Source organism: Gadus chalcogrammus, chromosome 17 (genome assembly GCF_026213295.1).
Source record: "Gadus chalcogrammus isolate NIFS_2021 chromosome 17, NIFS_Gcha_1.0, whole genome shotgun sequence".
Taxonomy (NCBI): Eukaryota; Metazoa; Chordata; class Actinopteri; order Gadiformes; family Gadidae; genus Gadus; species Gadus chalcogrammus.
In genome coordinates, this window is record NC_079428.1 from 16,728,183 (window position 1) to 16,748,888 (window position 20,706).

At 38.8% G+C, this 20,706-nt stretch overlaps 66 non-coding genes across 66 annotated transcripts; all 66 read left to right on the forward strand.

Moving 5' to 3' along the window:
- The first annotated feature begins 2,070 nt into the window (after positions 1-2,070).
- On the forward strand, positions 2,071-2,143 carry trnaf-gaa (transfer RNA phenylalanine (anticodon GAA)). The gene has a single exon. It is a non-coding gene; the product is annotated as a tRNA-Phe (tRNA).
- Positions 2,144-2,275: 132 nt separating this feature from the next.
- Positions 2,276-2,348, forward strand: trnaf-gaa (transfer RNA phenylalanine (anticodon GAA)). The gene has a single exon. It is a non-coding gene; the product is annotated as a tRNA-Phe (tRNA).
- Positions 2,349-2,480: 132 nt separating this feature from the next.
- On the forward strand, positions 2,481-2,553 carry trnaf-gaa (transfer RNA phenylalanine (anticodon GAA)). Its single transcript has one exon. It is a non-coding gene; the product is annotated as a tRNA-Phe (tRNA).
- A 122-nt stretch (positions 2,554-2,675) lies between these two features.
- On the forward strand, positions 2,676-2,748 carry trnaf-gaa (transfer RNA phenylalanine (anticodon GAA)). Its single transcript has one exon. It is a non-coding gene; the product is annotated as a tRNA-Phe (tRNA).
- A 419-nt stretch (positions 2,749-3,167) lies between these two features.
- trnaf-gaa (transfer RNA phenylalanine (anticodon GAA)) lies at positions 3,168-3,240 on the forward strand. Its single transcript has one exon. It is a non-coding gene; the product is annotated as a tRNA-Phe (tRNA).
- A 132-nt stretch (positions 3,241-3,372) lies between these two features.
- trnaf-gaa (transfer RNA phenylalanine (anticodon GAA)) lies at positions 3,373-3,445 on the forward strand. Its single transcript has one exon. It is a non-coding gene; the product is annotated as a tRNA-Phe (tRNA).
- Positions 3,446-3,577: 132 nt separating this feature from the next.
- trnai-gau (transfer RNA isoleucine (anticodon GAU)) lies at positions 3,578-3,650 on the forward strand. Its single transcript has one exon. It is a non-coding gene; the product is annotated as a tRNA-Ile (tRNA).
- Positions 3,651-3,782: 132 nt separating this feature from the next.
- On the forward strand, positions 3,783-3,855 carry trnaf-gaa (transfer RNA phenylalanine (anticodon GAA)). Its single transcript has one exon. It is a non-coding gene; the product is annotated as a tRNA-Phe (tRNA).
- A 132-nt stretch (positions 3,856-3,987) lies between these two features.
- On the forward strand, positions 3,988-4,060 carry trnaf-gaa (transfer RNA phenylalanine (anticodon GAA)). The gene has a single exon. It is a non-coding gene; the product is annotated as a tRNA-Phe (tRNA).
- A 132-nt stretch (positions 4,061-4,192) lies between these two features.
- On the forward strand, positions 4,193-4,265 carry trnaf-gaa (transfer RNA phenylalanine (anticodon GAA)). The gene has a single exon. It is a non-coding gene; the product is annotated as a tRNA-Phe (tRNA).
- Positions 4,266-4,602: 337 nt separating this feature from the next.
- On the forward strand, positions 4,603-4,675 carry trnaf-gaa (transfer RNA phenylalanine (anticodon GAA)). The gene has a single exon. It is a non-coding gene; the product is annotated as a tRNA-Phe (tRNA).
- A 132-nt stretch (positions 4,676-4,807) lies between these two features.
- On the forward strand, positions 4,808-4,880 carry trnaf-gaa (transfer RNA phenylalanine (anticodon GAA)). Its single transcript has one exon. It is a non-coding gene; the product is annotated as a tRNA-Phe (tRNA).
- A 336-nt stretch (positions 4,881-5,216) lies between these two features.
- On the forward strand, positions 5,217-5,289 carry trnay-gua (transfer RNA tyrosine (anticodon GUA)). Its single transcript has one exon. It is a non-coding gene; the product is annotated as a tRNA-Tyr (tRNA).
- A 337-nt stretch (positions 5,290-5,626) lies between these two features.
- trnaf-gaa (transfer RNA phenylalanine (anticodon GAA)) lies at positions 5,627-5,699 on the forward strand. The gene has a single exon. It is a non-coding gene; the product is annotated as a tRNA-Phe (tRNA).
- A 132-nt stretch (positions 5,700-5,831) lies between these two features.
- Positions 5,832-5,904, forward strand: trnaf-gaa (transfer RNA phenylalanine (anticodon GAA)). Its single transcript has one exon. It is a non-coding gene; the product is annotated as a tRNA-Phe (tRNA).
- A 132-nt stretch (positions 5,905-6,036) lies between these two features.
- On the forward strand, positions 6,037-6,109 carry trnaf-gaa (transfer RNA phenylalanine (anticodon GAA)). Its single transcript has one exon. It is a non-coding gene; the product is annotated as a tRNA-Phe (tRNA).
- Positions 6,110-6,239: 130 nt separating this feature from the next.
- Positions 6,240-6,312, forward strand: trnai-gau (transfer RNA isoleucine (anticodon GAU)). Its single transcript has one exon. It is a non-coding gene; the product is annotated as a tRNA-Ile (tRNA).
- Positions 6,313-6,444: 132 nt separating this feature from the next.
- trnaf-gaa (transfer RNA phenylalanine (anticodon GAA)) lies at positions 6,445-6,517 on the forward strand. The gene has a single exon. It is a non-coding gene; the product is annotated as a tRNA-Phe (tRNA).
- Positions 6,518-6,649: 132 nt separating this feature from the next.
- Positions 6,650-6,722, forward strand: trnaf-gaa (transfer RNA phenylalanine (anticodon GAA)). Its single transcript has one exon. It is a non-coding gene; the product is annotated as a tRNA-Phe (tRNA).
- Positions 6,723-7,059: 337 nt separating this feature from the next.
- On the forward strand, positions 7,060-7,132 carry trnaf-gaa (transfer RNA phenylalanine (anticodon GAA)). The gene has a single exon. It is a non-coding gene; the product is annotated as a tRNA-Phe (tRNA).
- Positions 7,133-7,674: 542 nt separating this feature from the next.
- Positions 7,675-7,747, forward strand: trnaf-gaa (transfer RNA phenylalanine (anticodon GAA)). The gene has a single exon. It is a non-coding gene; the product is annotated as a tRNA-Phe (tRNA).
- Positions 7,748-7,879: 132 nt separating this feature from the next.
- Positions 7,880-7,952, forward strand: trnaf-gaa (transfer RNA phenylalanine (anticodon GAA)). Its single transcript has one exon. It is a non-coding gene; the product is annotated as a tRNA-Phe (tRNA).
- Positions 7,953-8,084: 132 nt separating this feature from the next.
- Positions 8,085-8,157, forward strand: trnai-gau (transfer RNA isoleucine (anticodon GAU)). Its single transcript has one exon. It is a non-coding gene; the product is annotated as a tRNA-Ile (tRNA).
- Positions 8,158-8,289: 132 nt separating this feature from the next.
- On the forward strand, positions 8,290-8,362 carry trnaf-gaa (transfer RNA phenylalanine (anticodon GAA)). The gene has a single exon. It is a non-coding gene; the product is annotated as a tRNA-Phe (tRNA).
- Positions 8,363-8,494: 132 nt separating this feature from the next.
- trnaf-gaa (transfer RNA phenylalanine (anticodon GAA)) lies at positions 8,495-8,567 on the forward strand. Its single transcript has one exon. It is a non-coding gene; the product is annotated as a tRNA-Phe (tRNA).
- Positions 8,568-8,904: 337 nt separating this feature from the next.
- Positions 8,905-8,977, forward strand: trnaf-gaa (transfer RNA phenylalanine (anticodon GAA)). Its single transcript has one exon. It is a non-coding gene; the product is annotated as a tRNA-Phe (tRNA).
- Positions 8,978-9,519: 542 nt separating this feature from the next.
- trnaf-gaa (transfer RNA phenylalanine (anticodon GAA)) lies at positions 9,520-9,592 on the forward strand. The gene has a single exon. It is a non-coding gene; the product is annotated as a tRNA-Phe (tRNA).
- Positions 9,593-9,724: 132 nt separating this feature from the next.
- On the forward strand, positions 9,725-9,797 carry trnaf-gaa (transfer RNA phenylalanine (anticodon GAA)). Its single transcript has one exon. It is a non-coding gene; the product is annotated as a tRNA-Phe (tRNA).
- Positions 9,798-9,929: 132 nt separating this feature from the next.
- Positions 9,930-10,002, forward strand: trnai-gau (transfer RNA isoleucine (anticodon GAU)). The gene has a single exon. It is a non-coding gene; the product is annotated as a tRNA-Ile (tRNA).
- Positions 10,003-10,134: 132 nt separating this feature from the next.
- Positions 10,135-10,207, forward strand: trnaf-gaa (transfer RNA phenylalanine (anticodon GAA)). Its single transcript has one exon. It is a non-coding gene; the product is annotated as a tRNA-Phe (tRNA).
- A 132-nt stretch (positions 10,208-10,339) lies between these two features.
- On the forward strand, positions 10,340-10,412 carry trnaf-gaa (transfer RNA phenylalanine (anticodon GAA)). Its single transcript has one exon. It is a non-coding gene; the product is annotated as a tRNA-Phe (tRNA).
- Positions 10,413-10,954: 542 nt separating this feature from the next.
- trnaf-gaa (transfer RNA phenylalanine (anticodon GAA)) lies at positions 10,955-11,027 on the forward strand. The gene has a single exon. It is a non-coding gene; the product is annotated as a tRNA-Phe (tRNA).
- Positions 11,028-11,159: 132 nt separating this feature from the next.
- trnaf-gaa (transfer RNA phenylalanine (anticodon GAA)) lies at positions 11,160-11,232 on the forward strand. Its single transcript has one exon. It is a non-coding gene; the product is annotated as a tRNA-Phe (tRNA).
- A 132-nt stretch (positions 11,233-11,364) lies between these two features.
- Positions 11,365-11,437, forward strand: trnaf-gaa (transfer RNA phenylalanine (anticodon GAA)). Its single transcript has one exon. It is a non-coding gene; the product is annotated as a tRNA-Phe (tRNA).
- A 132-nt stretch (positions 11,438-11,569) lies between these two features.
- On the forward strand, positions 11,570-11,642 carry trnaf-gaa (transfer RNA phenylalanine (anticodon GAA)). The gene has a single exon. It is a non-coding gene; the product is annotated as a tRNA-Phe (tRNA).
- Positions 11,643-11,979: 337 nt separating this feature from the next.
- Positions 11,980-12,052, forward strand: trnaf-gaa (transfer RNA phenylalanine (anticodon GAA)). Its single transcript has one exon. It is a non-coding gene; the product is annotated as a tRNA-Phe (tRNA).
- A 333-nt stretch (positions 12,053-12,385) lies between these two features.
- trnaf-gaa (transfer RNA phenylalanine (anticodon GAA)) lies at positions 12,386-12,458 on the forward strand. Its single transcript has one exon. It is a non-coding gene; the product is annotated as a tRNA-Phe (tRNA).
- A 132-nt stretch (positions 12,459-12,590) lies between these two features.
- Positions 12,591-12,663, forward strand: trnaf-gaa (transfer RNA phenylalanine (anticodon GAA)). Its single transcript has one exon. It is a non-coding gene; the product is annotated as a tRNA-Phe (tRNA).
- A 132-nt stretch (positions 12,664-12,795) lies between these two features.
- On the forward strand, positions 12,796-12,868 carry trnaf-gaa (transfer RNA phenylalanine (anticodon GAA)). The gene has a single exon. It is a non-coding gene; the product is annotated as a tRNA-Phe (tRNA).
- A 337-nt stretch (positions 12,869-13,205) lies between these two features.
- Positions 13,206-13,281, forward strand: trnai-gau (transfer RNA isoleucine (anticodon GAU)). Its single transcript has one exon. It is a non-coding gene; the product is annotated as a tRNA-Ile (tRNA).
- A 129-nt stretch (positions 13,282-13,410) lies between these two features.
- Positions 13,411-13,483, forward strand: trnaf-gaa (transfer RNA phenylalanine (anticodon GAA)). The gene has a single exon. It is a non-coding gene; the product is annotated as a tRNA-Phe (tRNA).
- A 132-nt stretch (positions 13,484-13,615) lies between these two features.
- trnaf-gaa (transfer RNA phenylalanine (anticodon GAA)) lies at positions 13,616-13,688 on the forward strand. The gene has a single exon. It is a non-coding gene; the product is annotated as a tRNA-Phe (tRNA).
- A 337-nt stretch (positions 13,689-14,025) lies between these two features.
- trnaf-gaa (transfer RNA phenylalanine (anticodon GAA)) lies at positions 14,026-14,098 on the forward strand. The gene has a single exon. It is a non-coding gene; the product is annotated as a tRNA-Phe (tRNA).
- Positions 14,099-14,230: 132 nt separating this feature from the next.
- trnaf-gaa (transfer RNA phenylalanine (anticodon GAA)) lies at positions 14,231-14,303 on the forward strand. Its single transcript has one exon. It is a non-coding gene; the product is annotated as a tRNA-Phe (tRNA).
- Positions 14,304-14,640: 337 nt separating this feature from the next.
- trnaf-gaa (transfer RNA phenylalanine (anticodon GAA)) lies at positions 14,641-14,713 on the forward strand. The gene has a single exon. It is a non-coding gene; the product is annotated as a tRNA-Phe (tRNA).
- Positions 14,714-14,845: 132 nt separating this feature from the next.
- On the forward strand, positions 14,846-14,918 carry trnaf-gaa (transfer RNA phenylalanine (anticodon GAA)). The gene has a single exon. It is a non-coding gene; the product is annotated as a tRNA-Phe (tRNA).
- Positions 14,919-15,050: 132 nt separating this feature from the next.
- Positions 15,051-15,123, forward strand: trnaf-gaa (transfer RNA phenylalanine (anticodon GAA)). The gene has a single exon. It is a non-coding gene; the product is annotated as a tRNA-Phe (tRNA).
- A 132-nt stretch (positions 15,124-15,255) lies between these two features.
- Positions 15,256-15,328, forward strand: trnaf-gaa (transfer RNA phenylalanine (anticodon GAA)). The gene has a single exon. It is a non-coding gene; the product is annotated as a tRNA-Phe (tRNA).
- A 333-nt stretch (positions 15,329-15,661) lies between these two features.
- Positions 15,662-15,734, forward strand: trnaf-gaa (transfer RNA phenylalanine (anticodon GAA)). Its single transcript has one exon. It is a non-coding gene; the product is annotated as a tRNA-Phe (tRNA).
- Positions 15,735-15,866: 132 nt separating this feature from the next.
- Positions 15,867-15,939, forward strand: trnai-gau (transfer RNA isoleucine (anticodon GAU)). Its single transcript has one exon. It is a non-coding gene; the product is annotated as a tRNA-Ile (tRNA).
- A 132-nt stretch (positions 15,940-16,071) lies between these two features.
- Positions 16,072-16,144, forward strand: trnaf-gaa (transfer RNA phenylalanine (anticodon GAA)). The gene has a single exon. It is a non-coding gene; the product is annotated as a tRNA-Phe (tRNA).
- Positions 16,145-16,469: 325 nt separating this feature from the next.
- Positions 16,470-16,542, forward strand: trnaf-gaa (transfer RNA phenylalanine (anticodon GAA)). The gene has a single exon. It is a non-coding gene; the product is annotated as a tRNA-Phe (tRNA).
- A 132-nt stretch (positions 16,543-16,674) lies between these two features.
- Positions 16,675-16,747, forward strand: trnaf-gaa (transfer RNA phenylalanine (anticodon GAA)). Its single transcript has one exon. It is a non-coding gene; the product is annotated as a tRNA-Phe (tRNA).
- A 132-nt stretch (positions 16,748-16,879) lies between these two features.
- On the forward strand, positions 16,880-16,952 carry trnaf-gaa (transfer RNA phenylalanine (anticodon GAA)). The gene has a single exon. It is a non-coding gene; the product is annotated as a tRNA-Phe (tRNA).
- A 132-nt stretch (positions 16,953-17,084) lies between these two features.
- trnaf-gaa (transfer RNA phenylalanine (anticodon GAA)) lies at positions 17,085-17,157 on the forward strand. Its single transcript has one exon. It is a non-coding gene; the product is annotated as a tRNA-Phe (tRNA).
- Positions 17,158-17,289: 132 nt separating this feature from the next.
- Positions 17,290-17,362, forward strand: trnaf-gaa (transfer RNA phenylalanine (anticodon GAA)). The gene has a single exon. It is a non-coding gene; the product is annotated as a tRNA-Phe (tRNA).
- A 132-nt stretch (positions 17,363-17,494) lies between these two features.
- trnaf-gaa (transfer RNA phenylalanine (anticodon GAA)) lies at positions 17,495-17,567 on the forward strand. Its single transcript has one exon. It is a non-coding gene; the product is annotated as a tRNA-Phe (tRNA).
- A 1,151-nt stretch (positions 17,568-18,718) lies between these two features.
- On the forward strand, positions 18,719-18,791 carry trnaf-gaa (transfer RNA phenylalanine (anticodon GAA)). Its single transcript has one exon. It is a non-coding gene; the product is annotated as a tRNA-Phe (tRNA).
- Positions 18,792-18,923: 132 nt separating this feature from the next.
- trnaf-gaa (transfer RNA phenylalanine (anticodon GAA)) lies at positions 18,924-18,996 on the forward strand. The gene has a single exon. It is a non-coding gene; the product is annotated as a tRNA-Phe (tRNA).
- A 132-nt stretch (positions 18,997-19,128) lies between these two features.
- On the forward strand, positions 19,129-19,201 carry trnaf-gaa (transfer RNA phenylalanine (anticodon GAA)). Its single transcript has one exon. It is a non-coding gene; the product is annotated as a tRNA-Phe (tRNA).
- A 132-nt stretch (positions 19,202-19,333) lies between these two features.
- trnaf-gaa (transfer RNA phenylalanine (anticodon GAA)) lies at positions 19,334-19,406 on the forward strand. Its single transcript has one exon. It is a non-coding gene; the product is annotated as a tRNA-Phe (tRNA).
- A 337-nt stretch (positions 19,407-19,743) lies between these two features.
- Positions 19,744-19,816, forward strand: trnaf-gaa (transfer RNA phenylalanine (anticodon GAA)). Its single transcript has one exon. It is a non-coding gene; the product is annotated as a tRNA-Phe (tRNA).
- A 131-nt stretch (positions 19,817-19,947) lies between these two features.
- On the forward strand, positions 19,948-20,020 carry trnaf-gaa (transfer RNA phenylalanine (anticodon GAA)). The gene has a single exon. It is a non-coding gene; the product is annotated as a tRNA-Phe (tRNA).
- A 132-nt stretch (positions 20,021-20,152) lies between these two features.
- trnai-gau (transfer RNA isoleucine (anticodon GAU)) lies at positions 20,153-20,225 on the forward strand. Its single transcript has one exon. It is a non-coding gene; the product is annotated as a tRNA-Ile (tRNA).
- Positions 20,226-20,357: 132 nt separating this feature from the next.
- On the forward strand, positions 20,358-20,430 carry trnaf-gaa (transfer RNA phenylalanine (anticodon GAA)). Its single transcript has one exon. It is a non-coding gene; the product is annotated as a tRNA-Phe (tRNA).
- A 132-nt stretch (positions 20,431-20,562) lies between these two features.
- trnaf-gaa (transfer RNA phenylalanine (anticodon GAA)) lies at positions 20,563-20,635 on the forward strand. The gene has a single exon. It is a non-coding gene; the product is annotated as a tRNA-Phe (tRNA).
- The last annotated feature ends 71 nt before the right edge of the window (positions 20,636-20,706 follow it).

The following is a 20,706-nucleotide window of genomic DNA, read 5'->3' on the forward strand; positions in this document are numbered from 1 at the left end:
GTTATGATAAGGATTTCAAGTAATTTTGCAAAAATGGCCAAAAAAGCAAATCATGGTGCAACCAACATTTAGAACACCTTTAGTTTGACACTAGCTACGTCGAGCGTAGGGTTAAGGCAGACTTTACACCCGAACTTATGATCGGCTTTACGTTCTGCTGGTGCAACCGACAGCAGGGGAGCAATGGCTATCGATGGTAGTAACGTTGGTGCACCAATCGTTGTTCACATAAATGCATAAACCCCCTCCTCTGTTCTTACCGGAGTCGCTATTTCTGTCGTAGCGGTGGGCTGTACGACCTGTTATTTCGATAGCCGTGTCCGGTATGGATGAGTGAAGCCAGGTCTCCGTTATCAGCAGAATGCAACAGTCCTGGATTATATTGTTTGCTGCAATCTGTAGTTTTAGTTCATCCATTTTATTTGCGATTGATCTTGCATTAGAGAGGAAGATGCTGGGAAGCGGCAGTGTGTGTTGTCGTCGTTTTAGTCGCAAGAGAACGCCAGCCCGGCTGCCTCTTTTTTGCCTTCTCTCTCTACGCCGCCTCCGCTTCCTACCTGCGGGGATAACAATCCACGGAGCGCTCGGCGTCCTTGCGATACATTCCGGTCTGCCGTTGGAGTGAATAAAGTCCTTATTTACGGTCTGTTCGGCCCGAAATCCAATGCTGATTAGATGCTGACGACTCTAGACAGGATTCGCCCAGCTGACGTTACAATTGAAAAACAAATGTATGTACAAAAACACTAAGAAAAAGCACCGAAAAGGAGAGCTCAAAGCCGCTGCGTCCAGACGCGCCGCCATAGCAACGCTATGATAGGGATAGCGTTAGACTGAAGATCTAAAGGACCCTGGTTCGATCACTGGTTTCGGCAGCTGATCATCAGGCTCACCTGAATGGTCATATTTAAACCTCTGTGTTGATCTTCTAACATGTGTTAAAGTTTAATTTACTCACTGCTTTTTAAGTTATTCTTGTTGAATGTGGTTTGTGTAGTAATCCATGTGACGAAATAGCTCAGTTGGGAGTGCGTTAGACTGAAGATCTAAATGTCCTGGGTTTGATGCAGGTTTCGGCAAGCGTTCATCTGGCTAGTCTGTTCTTATTTACGCTTGGTGTTGATCTGCTATTGCTCGTGTCAAAGTTCAATTTACTAGTTGCAATTATTGTTAACGACTTATCTAATTTACTTCAACTAGCTACGAGCAATAGAAATCGGGGAGTCCGGAAAAAGTAATGACAGAGACTTTATTGTTACCCACAAAATAGGTACAACAGAGCCGAGCATGTGGTTTTGCAAAAGACACACACTGACTGGGGCTCCGATCCCAGTCCCTCTTATCCACCCCAACTGAGCTGTCATGTATGTATGTATATGACCGTCCTGGTATATGTTCAAAATGGCCTTACATTCCCTTACGTATGTGCTCATCTCCTGTAGTTAATCTAAAAATGGGAGGATGTCAGTAGTCTGGGCCCTAAAGTCCTTGACGCCTTATCAGGCCATTACTCTGGGTCCAGGTGTGGTTTCTCTACATTCCACCATTAATGTTTATGCCTGATGTATATAGGCCTGATAATACTCATAGTTAATATAAAAGTAATGGTTAATTTCTCCCACACTAGCTGCTAATTTTAAGTTATCCTTGTTGAATGTGGTTTGTTTGGATATTTGTTTGCCGAAGTAGCTCGTGTTTAAGGTCAGTTTACTCGCCGCTTTTTAAGATATTAGTTATCGATCCCTGATTTAGGCGGGTGATCATCAGGCTAACCTGGTCCTTTTTAATACTGTGTGTTGATCTTCTATGGCGATATAGCTCAGTTGGGAGAAAGTTGGAATGAAGATCTAAATGTCCCTGGTTCGATCCCTGGTTTAGGCAGCTGATCATCAGGCTAATCTGTACGATCATTTTTAAACCTGTGGGTTGATCTTCTAACATGTGTTAAAGTTCAATTTACTCACTGCTTTTTAAGTTGATCTTCTAAGGTTCTAACATGTTTTAAATTTCAATTTGCTCACTGCTTTTTAAGTTATTCTTGTTGAATGTGATTTGTGTGGTTATCAATGTGCCAAAATAGCTCAGTTGGGAGAGCGTTAGACTGAAGATCTAGATGTCACTGGTTGGATCCCTGGTTTCGGCAGCTGAACATCAGGCTAACCTGGTTGATCATTTTTAAACATGTGGGTTGATCTTCTAACATGTGTTAAAGTTCAATTTACTCACTGCTTTTTAAGTTATTCTTGTTGAATGTGGTTTGAGTGTTTAAAAGTCTGCAGAAATAGATCAGTTGGGAGAGCGTTAGACTGAAGATCTGAATGTCCCTGGTTCGATCCCTGGTTTCGGCAGCAGATCAGCAGGCTAATCTGTTTGGTCATTTTTAAACCTGTTGGTTGATCTTCTAACATGTGTTAAAGTTCAATTTACTCACTACTTTTTAAGTTATTCTTGTTGAATGTGATTTGTGAGGTTACAAATGTGCCGAAATAGCTCAGTTGGGAGAGCGTTAGACTGAAGATTATTATGTCCCTGGTTCGATCCCTGGTTTCGGCAGCTGTTCATCAGTCTAACCTGTTTGGTCATTTTTAAACCTCTTCTGACATGTGTTAAAGTTCAATTTACTCACTCCTTTTTAAGTTATTCTTGTTCAATGTGATTAGTGTGGTTATTAATGTGCCGAATTAGTTCAGTTGGGAGAGCGTTAGACTGAAGATCTAAATGTCCCTGGTTCGATCCCTAGTTTCGGCAGCTGATCATCAGGCTAACCTATTTGGTCATTTTTAAACCTGTGGATTGATCTTCTAACATGTGTTGAATTTCAATTTACTCACTGCTTTTTAAGTTATTCTTCTTGAATGTGATTTGAATGGTTATTAATGTGCCGAAATAGCTCATTTGGGAGAGCGTTAGACTGAAGATCTAAATGTCCCTGGATTGATCCCTGGTTTCGGGAGCTGATCATCAGGCTAACCTCATTAGTCATTTTTAAACCTGTGGGTTGATCTTCTAACATGTGTTAAAGTTTAATTTACTCACTGCTTTTTAAGTTATTCTTGTTGAATGTGATTTGTGTGGTATTTACATGTGTCTAACATGTCTTAAAGTTCAATTTACTCACTGATTTTTAAGTTTTTCTTGTTGAATGTGATTTATAGGGTTATTAATGTGCCCTAATAGCTCAGTTGGGAGAGCGTTAGACTGAAGATCTAAATGTCCCTGGTTCGATCCCTGGTTTCGGCAGCTGATCATCAGGCTAACCTGTTTGGTCATTTTTAAACCTGTGGATTGATCTTCTAACATGTGTTGAATTTCAATTTACTCACTGCTTTTTAAGTTATTCTTCTTGAATGTGATTTGATTGGTTATTAATGTGCCGAAATAGCTCAGTTGGGAGAGCGTTAGACTGAAGATCTAAATGTCCCTGGTTCGATCCCTGGTTTCGGCAGCTGATCATCAGTGTATCCTCAATAGTCATGTTAAATCCTGTGGATTGATCTTCTAACATGTGTTGAATTTCAATTAACTCACTGCTTTTTAAGTTATTCTTCTTGAATGTGATTTGTGTGGTTTAAAATGTGCCTAAATAGCCCAGTTGGGAGAGCATTAGGCTGATGATCTAAATGGCCCTGGTTCGATCCCTGGTTTCGGCAGCTAATCATCAGGCTAACCTCATTGGTCATTTTTAAACCTGTGGGTTGATCTTCTAACATGTGTTAAAGTACAATTTACTCACTGCTTTTTAAGTTATTCTTGTTGAATGTGATTTGTGTGGTAATTTATGTGCTGCAATAGCTCAGTTGGGAGAGTGTTAGACTGAAGATCTAAATGTCCCTGGTTCGATCCCTGGTTTCGGCAACTGATCATCAGCCTAACCTGTTTGGTCATTTTTTAACCTGTGGATTGATCTTCTAACATGTGTTGAATTTCAATTTACTCACTGCTTTTTAAGTTATTCTTCTTGAATGTGATTTGTGTGGTAATTTATGTGCCGAAATAGCTCAGTTGGGAGAGCGTTAGACTGAAGATCTAAATGTCCCTGGTTCGATCCCTGGTTTCGGCAGCTGATCATCAGGCTAACCTGTTTGGTCATTTTTAAACCTGTGGATTGATCTTCTAACATGTGTTGAATTTCAATTTACTCACTGCTTTTTATGTTATTCTTTTTAAATGTGATTTGGGTGGTAATTTATGTGCTGAAATAGCTCAGTTGGGAGAGTGTTAGTCTGAAGATCTAATTGTCCCCGGTTCGATCCCTGGTTTCGGCACCTGATTATCAGGCTAACCTGTTTGGTCATTTTTAAACCTGTTGGTTGATCTTCTAACATGTGCTGAATTTCAATTTACTCACTGCTTTTTAAGTTATTCTAGTTGAATGTGATTTGTTTGGTTATCAATGTGCCGGAATAGCTCAGTTGGGAGAGCGTTAGACTGAAGATCAAAATGTCCCTTGTTCGTTCCCTGGTTTCGGCAGCTCATCATCAGGCTAACCTCATTAGTCATTTTTAAACCTGTGGGTTGATCTTCTAACATGTGTTAAAGTTCAATTTACTCACTGCTTTTTAAGTTATTCTTTTTGAATGTGATTTGTGAGGTAATTTATGTGCCGGAATAGCTCAGTAGGGAGAGCGTTAGACTGAAGATCCAAATGTCCCTGGTTCGATCCCTGGTTTCGGCAGCTGATCATCAGGCTAACCTGTTTGGTCATTTTTAAACCTGTGGATTGATCTTCTAACATGTGTTGAATTTCAATTTACTCACTGCTTTTTAAGTTATTCTTCTTGAATGTGATTTGAATGGTTATTAATGTGCCGTAATAGCTCAGTTGGGAGAGCGTTAGACTGAAGATCTAAATGTCCCTGGTTCGATCCCTGGTTTCGGCAGCTGATCATCAGTGTACTTCAATAGTCATGTTTAAACCTGTGGATTGATCTTCTAACATGTGTTGAATTTCAATTAACTCACTGCTTTTTAAGTTATTCTTCTTGAATGTGATTTGTGTGGTTTATAATGTGCCTAAGTAGCTCAGTTGGGAGAGCATTAGGTTGAAGATCTAAATGTCCCTGGTTCGATCCCTGGTTTCGGTAACTGATCATCAGGCTAACCTGTTTGGTGATTTTTAAACCTGTTGGTTGATCTTCTAACATGTGCTGAATTTCAATTTACTCACTGCTTTTGAAGTTATTCTTCTTGAATGTGATTTGAATGGTTATTAATGTGCCGAAATAGCTCAGTTGGGAGAGCGTTAGACTGTAGATCAAAATGTCCCTGGTTCGTTCCCTGGTTTCGGCAGCTCATCATCAGGCTAACCTCACTAGTGATTTTTAAACCTGTGGGTTGATCTTCTAACATGTGTTAAATTTCCGTTTACTCACTACTTTTAAAGTTATTCTTGTTGAATGTGATTTATGTGGTTATTAATGTGCCGACATAGGTCAGTTGGCAGAGCGTTAGTCTGAAGATCTAAATGTCCCTGGTTGGATCCCTGGTTTCGGCAGCATATTATCAGGCTAATCTGTTTGGTCATTTTTAAACCTGTGGATTGATCTTTTGACATGTGTTGAATTTCAATTTACTCACTGCTTTTTAAGTTATTCTTCTTGAATGTGATTTGAATGGTTATTAATGTGCCGAAATAGCTCAGTTGGGAGAGCGTTAGACTGAAGATCTAAATGTCCCTGGTTCGATCCCTGGTTTCGGCAGCTGATCATCAGTGTATCATCATTAGTCATTTTTAAACCTGTGGATTGATCTTCTAACATGTGTTAAAGTTAAATTTACTCACTGCTTTTTAAGTTATTCTTGTTGAATGTGATTTGTGTGGTTATAAATGTGCCGAAATAGCTCAGTTGGGAGAGCGTTAGACTGAAGATCTAAATGTCCCTGGTTTGATCCCTGGTTTCGGCAGCTGATCATCAGTGTATCCTCATTAGTCATGTTTGGTCATTTTTGAACATCTTCTGACATGTGTTAAAGTTCAATTTACTCACTTCTTTTTAAGATATTCTTGTTCAATGTGATTTGTGTGGTGTTTAATGTGCCGAAATAGCTCAGTTGGGAGAGCGTTAGACTGAAGATCTAAATGTCCCTGGATCGATACCTGGTTTCGACAGATGATCATCAGGCTAACCTGTTTGGTCATTTTTTAACCTGTGGATTGATCTTCTAACGTGTTGAATTTCATTTAACTCACTGCTTTTTAAGTTATTCTTCTTGAATGTGATTTGATAGGTTATTATTGTGCCGAAATAGCCCAGTTGGGAGAGCATTAGGCTGATGATCTAAATGTCCCTGTTTCGATCCCTGGTTTCGGCAGCTGATCATCAGGCTAACCTGTTTGGTCATTTTTAAACCTGTTGGTTGATCTTCTAACATGTGTTAAATTTCCATTTACTCACTGCTTTTTAAGTTATTCTTGTTGAATGTGATTTGTGTGGTTATTAATGTGCCGAAATAGCTCAGTTGGGAGAGCGTTAGACTGAAGATCTAAATGTCCCTGGTTCGATCCCTGGTTTCGGCAGCTGATCATCAGGCTAACTTGTTTGGTCATTTTTAAACCTGTGGATTGATCTTCTGACATGTGTTGAATTTCAATTTACTCACTGCTTTTTAAGTTATTCTTCTTGAATGTGATTTGAATGGTTATTAATGTGCCGAAATAGCTCAGTTGGGAGAGCGTTAGACTGAAGATCTAAATGTCCCTGGTTCGATCCCTGGTTTCGGCAGCTGATCATCAGTGTATCCTCAATAGTCATGTTAAAATCTGTGGATTGATCTTCTAACATGTGTTGAATTTCAATTAACTCACTGCTTTTTAAGTTATTCTTCTTGAATGTGATTTGTGTGGTTTAAAATGTGCCTAAATAGCCCAGTTGGGAGAGCATTAGGCTGATGATTTAAATGTCCCTGGTTCGATCCCTGGTTTCGGCAGCTAATCATCAGGCTAACCTCATTGGTCATTTTTAAACCTGTGGGTTGATCTTCTAACATGTGTTAAAGTTCAATTTACTCACTGCTTTTTAAGTTATTCTTGTTGAATGTGATTTGGTTGGTAATTTATGTGCTGCAGTAGCTCAGTTGGGAGAGCGTTAGACTGAAGATCTAAATGTCCCTGGTTCGATCCCTGGTTTCGGCAGCTGATCATCAGGCTAACCTGTTTGGTCATTTTTAAACCTGTTGGTTGATCTTCTAACATGTGCTGAATTTCAATTTACTCACTGCTTTTTAAGTTATTCTAGTTGAATGTGATTTATTTGGTTATGAATGTGCCGGAATAGCTCAGTTGGGAGACCGTTAGACTGTAGATCAAAATGTCCCTGGTTCGTTCCCTGGTTTCGGCAGCTCATCATCAGGCTAACCTCACTAGTCATTTTTAAACCTGTGGGTTGATCTTCTAACATGTGTTAAATTTCCATTTACTCACTACTTTTAAAGTTATTCTTGTTGAATGTGATTTATGTGGTTATTAATGTGCCGACATAGGTCAGTTGGCAGAGCGTTAGTCTGAAGATCTAAATGTCCCTGGTTGGATCCCTGGTTTCGGCAGCATATTATCAGGCTAATCTGTTTGGTCATTTTTAAACCTGTGGATTGATCTTCTAACATGTGTTAAAGTTAAATTTACTCACTGCTTTTTAAGTTATTCTTGTTGAATGTGATTTGTGTGGTTATAAATGTGCCGAAATAGCTCAGTTGGGAGAGCGTTAGACTGAAGATCTAAATGTCCCTGGTTCGATCCCTGGTTTCGGCAGCTGATCATCAGTGTATCCTCATTAGTCATGTTTGGTCATTTTTGAACATCTTCTGACATGTGTTAAAGTTCAATTTACTCACTTCTTTTTAAGATATTCTTGTTCAATGTGATTTGCACGGTGTTTAAAGTGCCGAAATAGCTCAGTTGGGAGAGCGTTAGACTGAAGATCTAAATGTCCCTGGTTCGATCCCTGGTTTCGGCAGATGATCATCAGGCTAACCTGTTTGGTCATTTTTAAACCTGTGGATTAATCTTCTGACATGTGTTGAATTTCAATTTACTCACTGCTTTTTAAGTTATTCTTCTTGAATGTGATTTGATTGGTTATTATTGTGCCGAAATAGCCCAGTTGGGAGAGCATTAGGCTGATGATCTAAATGTCCCTGGTTCGATCCCTGCTTTCGGCAGCTGATCATCAGGCTAACCTTTTTGGTCATTTTTAAACCTGTTGGTTGATCTTCTAACATGTGTTAAATTTCCATTTACTCACTGCTTTTTAAGTTATTCTTGTTGAATGTGATTTATGCGTTTATTAATGTGCCGAAATAGCTCAGTTGGGAGAGCGTTAGACTGAAGATCTAAATGTCCCTGGTTCGATCCCTGGTTTCGGCAGCTGATCATCAGGCTAACTTGTTTGGTCATTTTTAAACCTGTGGATTGATCTTCTGACATGTGTTGAATTTCAATTTACTCACTGCTTTTTAAGTTATTCTTCTTGAATGTGATTTGAATGGTTATTAATGTGCCGAAATAGCTCAGTTGGGAGAGCGTTAGACTGAAGATCTAAATGTCCCTGGTTCGATCCCTGGTTTCGGCAGCTGATCATCAGTGTATCCTCAATAGTCATGTTAAAATCTGTGGATTGATCTTCTAACATGTGTTGAATTTCAATTAACTCACTGCTTTTTAAGTTATTCTTCTTGAATGTGATTTGTGTGGTTTAAAATGTGCCTAAATAGCCCAGTTGGGAGAGCATTAGGCTGATGATTTAAATGTCCCTGGTTCGATCCCTGGTTTCGGCAGCTAATCATCAGGCTAACCTCATTGGTCATTTTTAAACCTGTGGGTTGATCTTCTAACATGTGTTAAAGTTCAATTTACTCACTGCTTTTTAAGTTATTCTTGTTGAATGTGATTTGGTTGGTAATTTATGTGCTGCAGTAGCTCAGTTGGGAGAGCGTTAGACTGAAGATCTAAATGTCCCTGGTTCGATCCCTGGTTTCGGCAGCTGATCATCAGGCTAACCTGTTTGGTCATTTTTAAACCTGTTGGTTGATCTTCTAACATGTGCTGAATTTCAATTTACTCACTGCTTTTTAAGTTATTCTAGTTGAATGTGATTTATTTGGTTATGAATGTGCCGGAATAGCTCAGTTGGGAGACCGTTAGACTGTAGATCAAAATGTCCCTGGTTCGTTCCCTGGTTTCGGCAGCTCATCATCAGGCTAACCTCACTAGTCATTTTTAAACCTGTGGGTTGATCTTCTAACATGTGTTAAATTTCCATTTACTCACTACTTTTAAAGTTATTCTTGTTGAATGTGATTTATGTGGTTATTAATGTGCCGACATAGGTCAGTTGGCAGAGCGTTAGTCTGAAGATCTAAATGTCCCTGGTTGGATCCCTGGTTTCGGCAGCATATTATCAGGCTAATCTGTTTGGTCATTTTTAAACCTGTGGATTGATCTTCTAACATGTGTTAAAGTTAAATTTACTCACTGCTTTTTAAGTTATTCTTGTTGAATGTGATTTGTGTGGTTATAAATGTGCCGAAATAGCTCAGTTGGGAGAGCGTTAGACTGAAGATCTAAATGTCCCTGGTTCGATCCCTGGTTTCGGCAGCTGATCATCAGTGTATCCTCATTAGTCATGTTTGGTCATTTTTGAACATCTTCTGACATGTGTTAAAGTTCAATTTACTCACTTCTTTTTAAGATATTCTTGTTCAATGTGATTTGCACGGTGTTTAAAGTGCCGAAATAGCTCAGTTGGGAGAGCGTTAGACTGAAGATCTAAATGTCCCTGGTTCGATCCCTGGTTTCGGCAGATGATCATCAGGCTAACCTGTTTGGTCATTTTTAAACCTGTGGATTAATCTTCTGACATGTGTTGAATTTCAATTTACTCACTGCTTTTTAAGTTATTCTTCTTGAATGTGATTTGATTGGTTATTATTGTGCCGAAATAGCCCAGTTGGGAGAGCATTAGGCTGATGATCTAAATGTCCCTGGTTCGATCCCTGCTTTCGGCAGCTGATCATCAGGCTAACCTTTTTGGTCATTTTTAAACCTGTTGGTTGATCTTCTAACATGTGTTAAATTTCCATTTACTCACTGCTTTTTAAGTTATTCTTGTTGAATGTGATTTATGCGTTTATTAATGTGCCGAAATAGCTCAGTTGGGAGAGCGTTAGACTGAAGATCTAAATGTCCCTGGTTCGATCCCTGGTTTCGGCAGCTGATCATCAGGCTAACTTGTTTGGTCATTTTTAAACCTGTGGATTGATCTTCTGACATGTGTTGAATTTCAATTTACTCACTGCTTTTTAAGTTATTCTTCTTGAATGTGATTTGAATGGTTATTAATGTGCCGAAATAGCTCAGTTGGGAGAGCGTTAGACTGAAGATCTAAATGTCCCTGGTTCGATCCCTGGTTTCGGCAGCTGATCATCAGTGTATCCTCAATAGTCATGTTAAAATCTGTGGATTGATCTTCTAACATGTGTTGAATTTCAATTAACTCACTGCTTTTTAAGTTATTCTTCTTGAATGTGATTTGTGTGGTTTAAAATGTGCCTAAATAGCCCAGTTGGGAGAGCATTAGGCTGATGATTTAAATGTCCCTGGTTCGATCCCTGGTTTCGGCAGCTAATCATCAGGCTAACCTCATTGGTCATTTTTAAACCTGTGGGTTGATCTTCTAACATGTGTTAAAGTTCAATTTACTCACTGCTTTTTAAGTTATTCTTGTTGAATGTGATTTGGGTGGTAATTTATGTGCTGCAGTAGCTCAGTTGGGAGAGTCTTAGACTGAAGATCTAAATGTCCCTGGTTCGATCCCTGGTTTTGGCAACTGATCATCAGCCTAACCTGTTTGGTCATTTTTTAACCTGTGGATTGATCTTCTAACATGTGTTGAATTTCAATTTACTCACTGCTTTTCAAGTTATTCTTCTTGAATGTGATTTGTGTGGTAATTTATGTGACGAAATAGCTCAGTTGGGAGAGCGTTAGACTGAAGATCTAAATGTCCCTGGTTCGATCCCTGGTTTCGGCAGCTGATCATCAGACTAACCTGTTTTGTCATTTTTAAACCTGTGGATTGATCTTCTAACATGTGTTGAATTTCAATTTACTCACTGCTTTTTAAGTTATTCTTGTTAAATGTGATTTGGGTGGTAATTTATGTGCTGAAATAGCTCAGTTGGGAGAGTGTTAGTCTGAAGATCTAAATGTCCCCGGTTCGATCCCTGGTTTCGGCACCTGATTATCAGGCTAACCTGTTTGGTCATTTTTAAACCTGTTGGTTGATCTTCTAACATGTGCTGAAATTCAATTTACTCACTGCTTTTTAAGTTATTCTAGTTGAATGTGATTTGTTTGGTTATAAATGTGCCGGAATAGCTCAGTTGGGAGAGCGTTAGACTGAAGATCTAAATGTCCCTGGTTCGATCCCTGGTTTCGGCAACTGATCATCAGCCTAACCTGTTTGGTCATTTTTTAACCTGTGGATTGATCTTCTAACATGTGTTGAATTTCAATTTACTCACTGCTTTTCAAGTTATTCTTCTTGAATGTGATTTGTGTGGTAATTTATGTGACGAAATAGCTCAGTTGGGAGAGCGTTAGACTGAAGATCTAAATGTCCCTGGTTCGATCCCTGGTTTCGGCAGCTGATCATCAGACTAACCTGTTTTGTCATTTTTAAACCTGTGGATTGATCTTCTAACATGTGTTGAATTTCAATTTACTCACTGCTTTTTAAGTTATTCTTGTTAAATGTGATTTGGGTGGTAATTTATGTGCTGAAATAGCTCAGTTGGGATAGTGTTAGTCTGAAGATCTAAATCTCCCCGGTTCGATCCCTGGTTTCGGCACCTGATTATCAGGCTAACCTGTTTGGTCATTTTTAAACCTGTTGGTTGATCTTCTAACATGTGCTGAATTTCAATTTACTCACTGCTTTTTAAGTTATTCTAGTTGAATGTGATTTGTTTGGTTATAAATGTGCCGGAATAGCTCAGTTGGGAGAGCGTTAGACTGAAGATCAAAATGTCCCTGGTTCGTTCCCTGGTTTCGGCAGCTCATCATCAGGCTAACCTCATTAGTCATTTTTAAACCTGTGGGTTGATCTTCTAACATGTGTTAAAGTTAAATTTACTCACTGCTTTTTAAGTTATTCTTGTTGAATGTGATTTGTGTGGTTATTAATGTGCCGAAATAGCTCAGTTGGGAGAGCGTTAGACTGAAGAAATGTCCCTGGTTCGATCCCTGGTTTCGGCAGCTGATCATCAGTGTATCCTCATTAGTCATGTTTGGTCATTTTTGAACCTCTTCTGACATGTGTTAAAGTTCAATTTACTCACTTATTTTTAAGATATTCTTGTTCAATGTGATTTGCACGGTGTTTAATGTGCCGAAATAGCTCAGTTGGGAGAGCGTTAGACTGAAGATCTAAATGTCCCTGGTTCGATCCCTGGTTTCGGCAGCTGATCATCAGGCTAACCTGTTTGGTCATTTTTAAACCTGTGGATTAATCTTCTGACATGTGTTGAATTTCAATTTACTCACTGCTTTTTAAGTTATTCTTCTTGAATGTGATTTGATTGGTTATTATTGTGCCGAAATAGCTCAGTTGGGAGAGCGTTAGACTGAAGATCTAAATGTCCCTGGTTCGATCCCTGGTTTCGGCAGCTGATCATCAGGCTAACTTGTTTGGTCATTTTTAAACCTGTGGATTGATCTTCTGACATGTGTTGAATTTCAATTTACTCACTGCTTTTTAAGTTATTCTTCTTGAATGTGATTTGAATGGTTATTAATGTGCCGAAATAGCTCAGTTGGGAGAGCGTTAGACTGAAGATCTAAATGTCCCTGGTTCGATCCCTGGTTTCGGCAGCTGATCATCAGTGTATCCTCAATAGTCATGTTAAAATCTGTGGATTGATCTTCTAACATGTGTTGAATTTCAATTAACTCACTGCTTTTTAAGTTATTCTTCTTGAATGTGATTTGTGTGCTTTAAAATGTGCCTAAATAGCCCAGGTGGGAGAGCATTAGGCTGATGATCTAAATGTCCCTGGTTCGATCCCTGGTTTCGGCAGCTAAACATCAGGCTAACCTCATTGGTCATTTTTAAACCTTTGGGTTGATCTTCTAACATGTGTTAAAGTTCAATTTACTCACTGCTTTTTAAGTTATTCTTGTTGAATGTGATTTGGGTGGTAATTTATGTGCTGCCGTAGCTCAGTTGGGAGAGCGTTATACTGATGATCTAAATGTCCCTGGTTCGATCCCTGGTTTCGGCAGCTGATCATCAGGCTAACCTGTTTGGTCATTTTTAAACCTGTGGATTGATCTTCTAACATGTGTTGAATTTCAATTTACTCACTGCTTTTTAAGTTATTCTTGTTAAATGTGATTTGGCTGGTAAATTATGTGCTAAAATAGCTCAGTTGGGAGAGTGTTAGTCTGAAGATCTAAATGTCCCCGGTTCGATCCCTGGTTTCGGCACCTGATTATCAGGCTAATCTGTTTGGTCATTTTTAAACCTGTGGATTGATCTTCTGACATGTGTTGAATTTCAATTTACTCACTGCTTTTTAAGTTATTCTTCTTGAATGTGATTTGAATGGTTATTAATGTGCCGAAATAGCTCAGTTGGGAGAGCGTTAGACTGAAGATCTAAATGTCCCTGCTTCGATCCCTGGTTTCGGCAGCTGATCATCAGTGTATCCTCAATAGTCATGTTAAAACCTGTGGATTGATCTTCTAACATGTGTTGAATTTCAATTAACTCACTGCTTTTTAAGTTATTCTTCTTGAATGTGATTTGTGTGGTTTAAAATGTGCCTAAATAGCCCAGTTGGGAGAGCATTAGGCTGATGATTTAAATGTCCCTGGTTCGATCCCTGCTTTCGGCAGCTGATCATCAGGCTAACCTTTTTGGTCATTTTTAAACCTGTTGGTTGATCTTCTAACATGTGTTAAATTTCCATTTACTCACTGCTTTTTAAGTTATTCTTGTTGAATGTGATTTATGTGTTTATTAATGTGCCGAAATAGCTCAGTTGGGAGAGCGTTAGACTGAAGATCTAAATGTCCCTGGTTTGATCCCTGGTTTCGGCAGCTGATCATCAGGCTAACTTGTTTGGTCATTTTTAAACCTGTGGATTGATCTTCTGACATGTGTTGAATTTCAATTTACTCACTGCTTTTTAAGTTATTCCTGTTGAATGTGATTTGAATGGTTATTAATGTGCCGAAATAGCTCAGTTGGGAGAGCGTTAGACTGAAGATCTAAATGTCCCTGGTTCGATCCCTGGTTTCGGCAGCTGATCATCAGTGTATCCTCAATAGTCATGTTAAAATCTGTGGATTGATCTTCTAACATGTGTTGAATTTCAATTAACTCACTGCTTTTTAAGTTATTCTTCTTGAATGTGATTTGTGTGGTTTAAAATGTGCCTAAATAGCCCAGTTGGGAGAGCATTAGGCTGATGATTTAAATGTCCCTGGTTCGATCCCTGGTTTCGGCAGCTAATCATCAGGCTAACCTCATTGGTCATTTTTAAACCTGTGGGTTGATCTTCTAACATGTGTTAAAGTTCAATTTACTCACTGCTTTTTAAGTTATTCTTGTTGAATGTGATTTGGGTGGTAATTTATGTGCTGCAATAGCTCAGTTGGGAGAGTGTTAGACTGAAGATCTAAATGTCCCTGGTTCGATCCCTGGTTTCGGCAACTGATCATCAGCCTAACCTGTTTGGTCATTTTTTAACCTGTGGATTGATCTTCTAACATGTGTTGAATTTCAATTTACTCACTGCTTTTCAAGTTATTCTTCTTGAATGTGATTTGTGTGGTAATTTATGTGACGAAATAGCTCAGTTGGGAGAGCGTTAGGCTGAAGATCTAAATGTCCCTGGTTCGATCCCTGGTTTCGGCAGCTGATCATCAGACTAACCTGTTTTGTCATTTTTAAACCTGTGGATTGATCTTCTAACATGTGTTGAATTTCAATTTACTCACTGCTTTTTAAGTTATTCTTGTTAAATGTGATTTGGGTGGTAATTTATGTGCTGAAATAGCTCAGTTGGGAGAGTGTTAGTCTGAAGATCTAAATGTCCCCGGTTCGATCCCTGGTTTCGGCACCTGATTATCAGGCTAACCTGTTTGGTCATTTTTAAACCTGTTGGTTGATCTTCTAACATGTGCTGAATTTCAATTTACTCACTGCTTTTTAAGTTATTCTAGTTGAATGTGATTTGTTTGGTTATAAATGTGCCGGAATAGCTCAGTTGGGAGAGCGTTAGACTGAAGATCAAAATGTCCCTGGTTCGTTCCCTGGTTTCGGCAGCTCATCATCAGGCTAACCTCATTAGTCATTTTTAAACCTGTGGGTTGATCTTCTAACATGTGTTAAAGTTAAATTTACTCACTGCTTTTTAAGTTATTCTTGTTGAATGTGATTTGTGTGGTTATTAATGTGCCGAAATAGCTCAGTTGGGAGAGCGTTAGACTGAAGAAATGTCCCTGGTTCGATCCCTGGTTTCGGCAGCTGATCATCAGTGTATCCTCATTAGTCATGTTTGGTCATTTTTGAACCTCTTCTGACATGTGTTAAAGTTCAATTTACTCACTTATTTTTAAGATATTCTTGTTCAATGTGATTTGCGTGGTGTTTAATGTGCCGAAATAGCTCAGTTGGGAGAGCGTTAGACTGAAGATCTGAATGTCCCTGGTTCGATCCCTGGTTTCGGCAGATGATCATCAGGCTAACCTGTTTGGTCATTTTTAAACCTGTGGATTAATCTTCTGACATGTGTTGAATTTCAATTTACTCACTGCTTTTTAAGTTATTCTTCATGAATGTGATTTGATTGGTTATTATTGTGCCTAAATAGCCCAGTTGGGAGAGCATTAGGCTGATGATCTAAATGTCCCTGGTTCGATCCCTGGTTTCGGCAGCTAATCATCAGGCTAACCTCATTGGTCATTTTTAAACCTGTGGGTTGATCTTCTAACATGTGTTAAAGTACAATTTACTCACTGCTTTTTAAGTTATTCTTGTTGAATGTGATTTGTGTGGTAATTTATGTGCTGCAATAGCTCAGTTGGGAGAGTGTTAGACTGAAGATCTAAATGTCCCTGGTTCGATCCCTGGTTTCGGCAACTGATCATCAGCCTAACCTGTTTGGTCATTTTTTAACCTGTGGATTGATCTTCTAACATGTGTTGAATTTCAATTTACTCACTGCTTTTCAAGTTATTCTTCTTGAATGTGATTTGAATGGTTATTAATGTGCCGAAATAGCTCAGTTGGGAGAGCGTTAGACTGAAGATCTAAATGTCCCTGGTTTCGGCAGCTGATCATCAGTGTATCCTCATTAGTCATGTTTGGTCATTTTTGAACCTCTTCTGACATGTGTTAAAGTTCAATTTACTCACTTCTTTTTAAGATATTCTTGTTCAATGTGATTTGTGTGGTGTTTAATGTGCAGAAATAGCTCAGTTGGGAGAGCGTTAGACTGAAGATCTAAATTTCCCTGGTTCGATCCCTGGTTTCGGCAGATGATCATCAGGCTAAACTGTTTGGTAATTTTTAAACCTGTGGATTAATCTTCTGACATGTGTTGAATTTCAATTTACTCACTGCTTTTTAAGTTATTCTTCTTGAATGTGATTTGATTGGTTATTATTGTGCCGAAATAGCTCAGTTGGGAGAGCGTTAGACTGAAGATCTAAATGTCCCTGGTTCGATCCCTGGTTTCGGCAGCTGATCATCAGCCTAACCTGTTTGGTCATTTTTTAACCTGTGGATTGATCTTCTAACATGTGTTGAATTTCAATTTACTCACTGCTCTTTAAGTTATTCTTCGTGAATGTGATTTGTGTGGTAATTTATGTGCCGAAATAGCTCAGTTGGGAGAGCGTTAGACTGAAGATCTAAATGTCCCTGGTTCGATCCCTGGTTTCGGCAGCTGATCATCAGGCTAACCTGTTTGGTCATTTTTAAACCTGTGGATTGATCTTCTAACATGTGTTGAATTTCAATTTACTCACTGCTTTTTCAGTTATTCTTGATAAATGTGATTTGGGTGGTAATTTATGTGCTGAAATAGCTCAGTTGGGAGAGTGTTAGTCTGAAGATCTAAATGTCCCCGGTTCGATCCATGGTTTCGGCACCTGATTATCAGGCTAAACTTTTTGGTCATTTTTAAACCTGTTGGTTGATCTTCTAACATGTGCTGAATTTCAATTTACTCACTGCTTTTTAAGTTATTCTAGTTGAATGTGATTTGTTTGGTTACAGATGTGCCGGAATAGCTCAGTTGGGAGAGCGTTAGACTGAAGATCAAAATGTCCCTGGTTCGTTCCCTGGTTTCGGCAGCTCATCATCAGGCTAACCTCATTAGTCATTTTTAAACCTGTGGGTTGATCTTCTAACATGTGTTAAAGTTCAATTTACTCACTGCTTTTTAAGTTATTCTTTTTGAATGTGATTTGTGAGGTAATTTATGTGCCGGAATAGCTCAGTTGGGAGAGCGTTAGACTGAAGATCTAAATGTCCCTCGTTCGATGCCTGGTATCGGCAGCATATCAGGCTAATCTGTTTGGTCATATTTAAACCTGTGGATTGATCTTCTAACATGTGTTGAATTTCAATTAACTCACTGCTTTTTAAGTTATTCTTGTTGAATGTGATATGTGTGATTTCTAATGTGCCTAAATAGCTCAGTTGGGAGAGCATTAGGCTGAAGATCTAAATGACCCTGGTTCGATCCCTGGTTTCAGTAGCTGATCATCAGGCTAACCTGTTTGGTCATTTTTAAACCTGTTGGTTGATCTTCTAACATGTGTTAAATTTCCATTTACTCACTGCTTTTAAAGTTATTCTTGTTGAATGTGATTTATGTGGTTATTAATGTGCCGACATAGGTCAGTTGGGAGAGCGTTAGTCTGAAGATCTAAATGTCCCTGGTTGGATCCCTGGTTTCGGCAGCATATTATCAGGCTAATCTGTTTGGTCATTTTTAAACCTGTGGATTGATCTTCTAACATGTGTTAAAGTTCAATTTACTCACTGCTTTTTAAGTTATTCTTTTTGAATGTGATTTGTGAGGTAATTTATGTGCCGGAATAGCTCAGTTGGGAGAGCGTTAGACTGAAGATCTAAATGTCCATCGTTCGATGCCTGGTATCGGCAGCATATCAGGCTAATCTGTTTGGTCATATTTAAACCTGTGGATTGATCTTCTAACATGTGTTGAATTTCAATTAACTCACTGCTTTTTAAGTTATTCTTGTTGAATGTGATATTTGTGATTTTTAATGTGCCTAAATAGCTCAGTTGGGAGAGCATTAGGCTGAAGATCTAAATGACCCTGGTTCGATCCCTGGTTTCAGTAGCTGATCATCAGGCTAACCTGTTTGGTCATTTTTAAACCTGTTGGTTGATCTTCTAACATGTGTTAAATTTCCATTTACTCACTGCTTTTAAAGTTATTCTTGTTGAATGTGATTTATGTGGTTATTAATGTGCCGACATAGGTCAGTTGGGAGAGCGTTAGTCTGAAGATCTAAATGTCCCTGGTTGGATCCCTGGTTTCGGCAGCATATTATCAGGCTAATCTGTTTGGTCATTTTTAAACCTGTGGATTGATCTTCTGACATGTGTTAAATTTCAATTTACTCACTGCTTTTTAAGTTATTCTTCTTGAATGTGATTTGAATGATTATTAATGTGCCGAAATAGCTCAGTTGGGAGAGCGTTAGACTGAAGATCTAAATGTCCCTGGTTCGATCCCTGGTTTCGGCAGCTGATCATCAGTGTATCATCATCAGTCATTTTTAAACCTGTGGATTGATCTTCTAACATGTGTTAAAATTAAATTTACTCATTGCTTTTTAAGTTATTCTTGTTTAATGTGATTTGTGTGGTTATAAATGTGCCGAAATAGCTCAGTTGGGAGAGCGTTAGACTGAAGATCTAAATGTCCCTGGTTCGATCCCTGGTTTCGGCAGCTGATCATCAGTGTATCCTCATTAGTCATGTTTGGTCATTTTTGAACCTCTTCTGACATGTGTTAAAGTTCAATTTACTCACTTATTTTTAAGATATTCTTGTTCAATGTGATTTGCGTGGTGTTTAATGTGCCGAAATAGCTCAGTTGGGAGAGCGTTAGACTGAAGATCTAAATGTCCCTGGTTCGATCCCTGGTTTCGGCAGGTGATCATCAGGCTAACTTGTTTGGTCATTTTTAAACCTGTGGATTGATCTTCTGACATGTGTTGAATTTCAATTTACTCACTGCTTTTTAAGTTATTCTTCTTTAATGTGATTTGAATGGTTATTAATGTGCCGAAATAGCTCAGTTGGGAGAGCGTTAGACTGAAGATCTAAATGTCCCTGGTTCGATCCCTGGTTTCGGCAGCTGATCATCAGTGTATCCTCAATAGTCATGTTAAAATCTGTGGATTGATCTTCTAACATGTGTTGAATTTCAATTAACTCACTGCTTTTTAAGTTATTCTTCTTGAATGTGATTTGTGTGGTTTAAAATGTGCCTAAATAGCCCAGTTGGGAGAGCATTAGGCTGATGATTTAAATGTCCCTGGTTCGATCCCTGGTTTCGGCAGCTAATCATCAGGCTAACCTCATTGGTCATTTTTAGACCTGTGGGTTGATCTTCTAACATGTGTTAAAGTACAATTTACTCACTGCTTTTTAAGTTATTCTTGTTGAATGTGATTTGTTTGGTAATTTATGTGCTGCAGTAGCTCAGTTGGGAGAGTGTTAGACTGAAGATCTAAATGTCCCTGGTTCGATCCCTGGTTTCGGCAACTGATCATCAGCCTAACCTGTTTGGTCATTTTTAACCTGTAGATTGATCTTCTAACATGTGTTGAATTTCAATTTACTCACTGCTTTTCAAGTTATTCTTATTGAATGTGATTTGTGTGGTAATTTATGTGACGAAATAGCTCAGTTGGGAGAGCGTTAGACTGAAGATCTAAATGTCCCTGGTTCGATCCCTGGTTTCGGCAGCTGATCATCAGTGTATCCTCATTAGTCATGTTTGGTCATTTTTGAACCTCTTCTGACATGTGTTAAAGTTCAATTTACTCACTTATTTTTAAGATATTCTTGTTCAATGTGATTTGCGTGGTGTTTAATGTGCCGAAATAGCTCAGTTGGGAGAGCATTAGGCTGATGATCTAAATGTCCCTGGTTCGATCCCTGGTTTCGGCAGCTAATCATCAGGCTAACCTCATTGGTCATTTTTAAACCTGTGGGTTGATCTTCTAACATGTGTTAAAGTACAATTTACTCACTGCTTTTTAAGTTATTCTTCATGAATGTGATTTGTGTGGTAATTTATGTGCTGCAATAGCTCAGTTGGGAGAGTGTTAGACTGAAGATCTAAATGTCCCTGGTTCGATCCCTGGTTTCGGCAACTGATCATCAGCCTAACCTGTTTGGTCATTTTTTAACCTGTGGATTGATCTTCTAACATGTGTTGAATTTCAATTTACTCACTGCTTTTCAAGTTATTCTTCTTGAATGTGATTTGTGTGGTAATTTATGTGTCGAAATAGCTCAGTTGGGAGAGCGTTAGACTGAAGATCTAAATGTCCCTGGTTCGATCCCTGGTTTCGGCAGCTGATCATCAGGCTAACCTGTTGGTCATTTTTAAACCTGTGGATTGCTCTTCTGACATGTGTTGAATTTC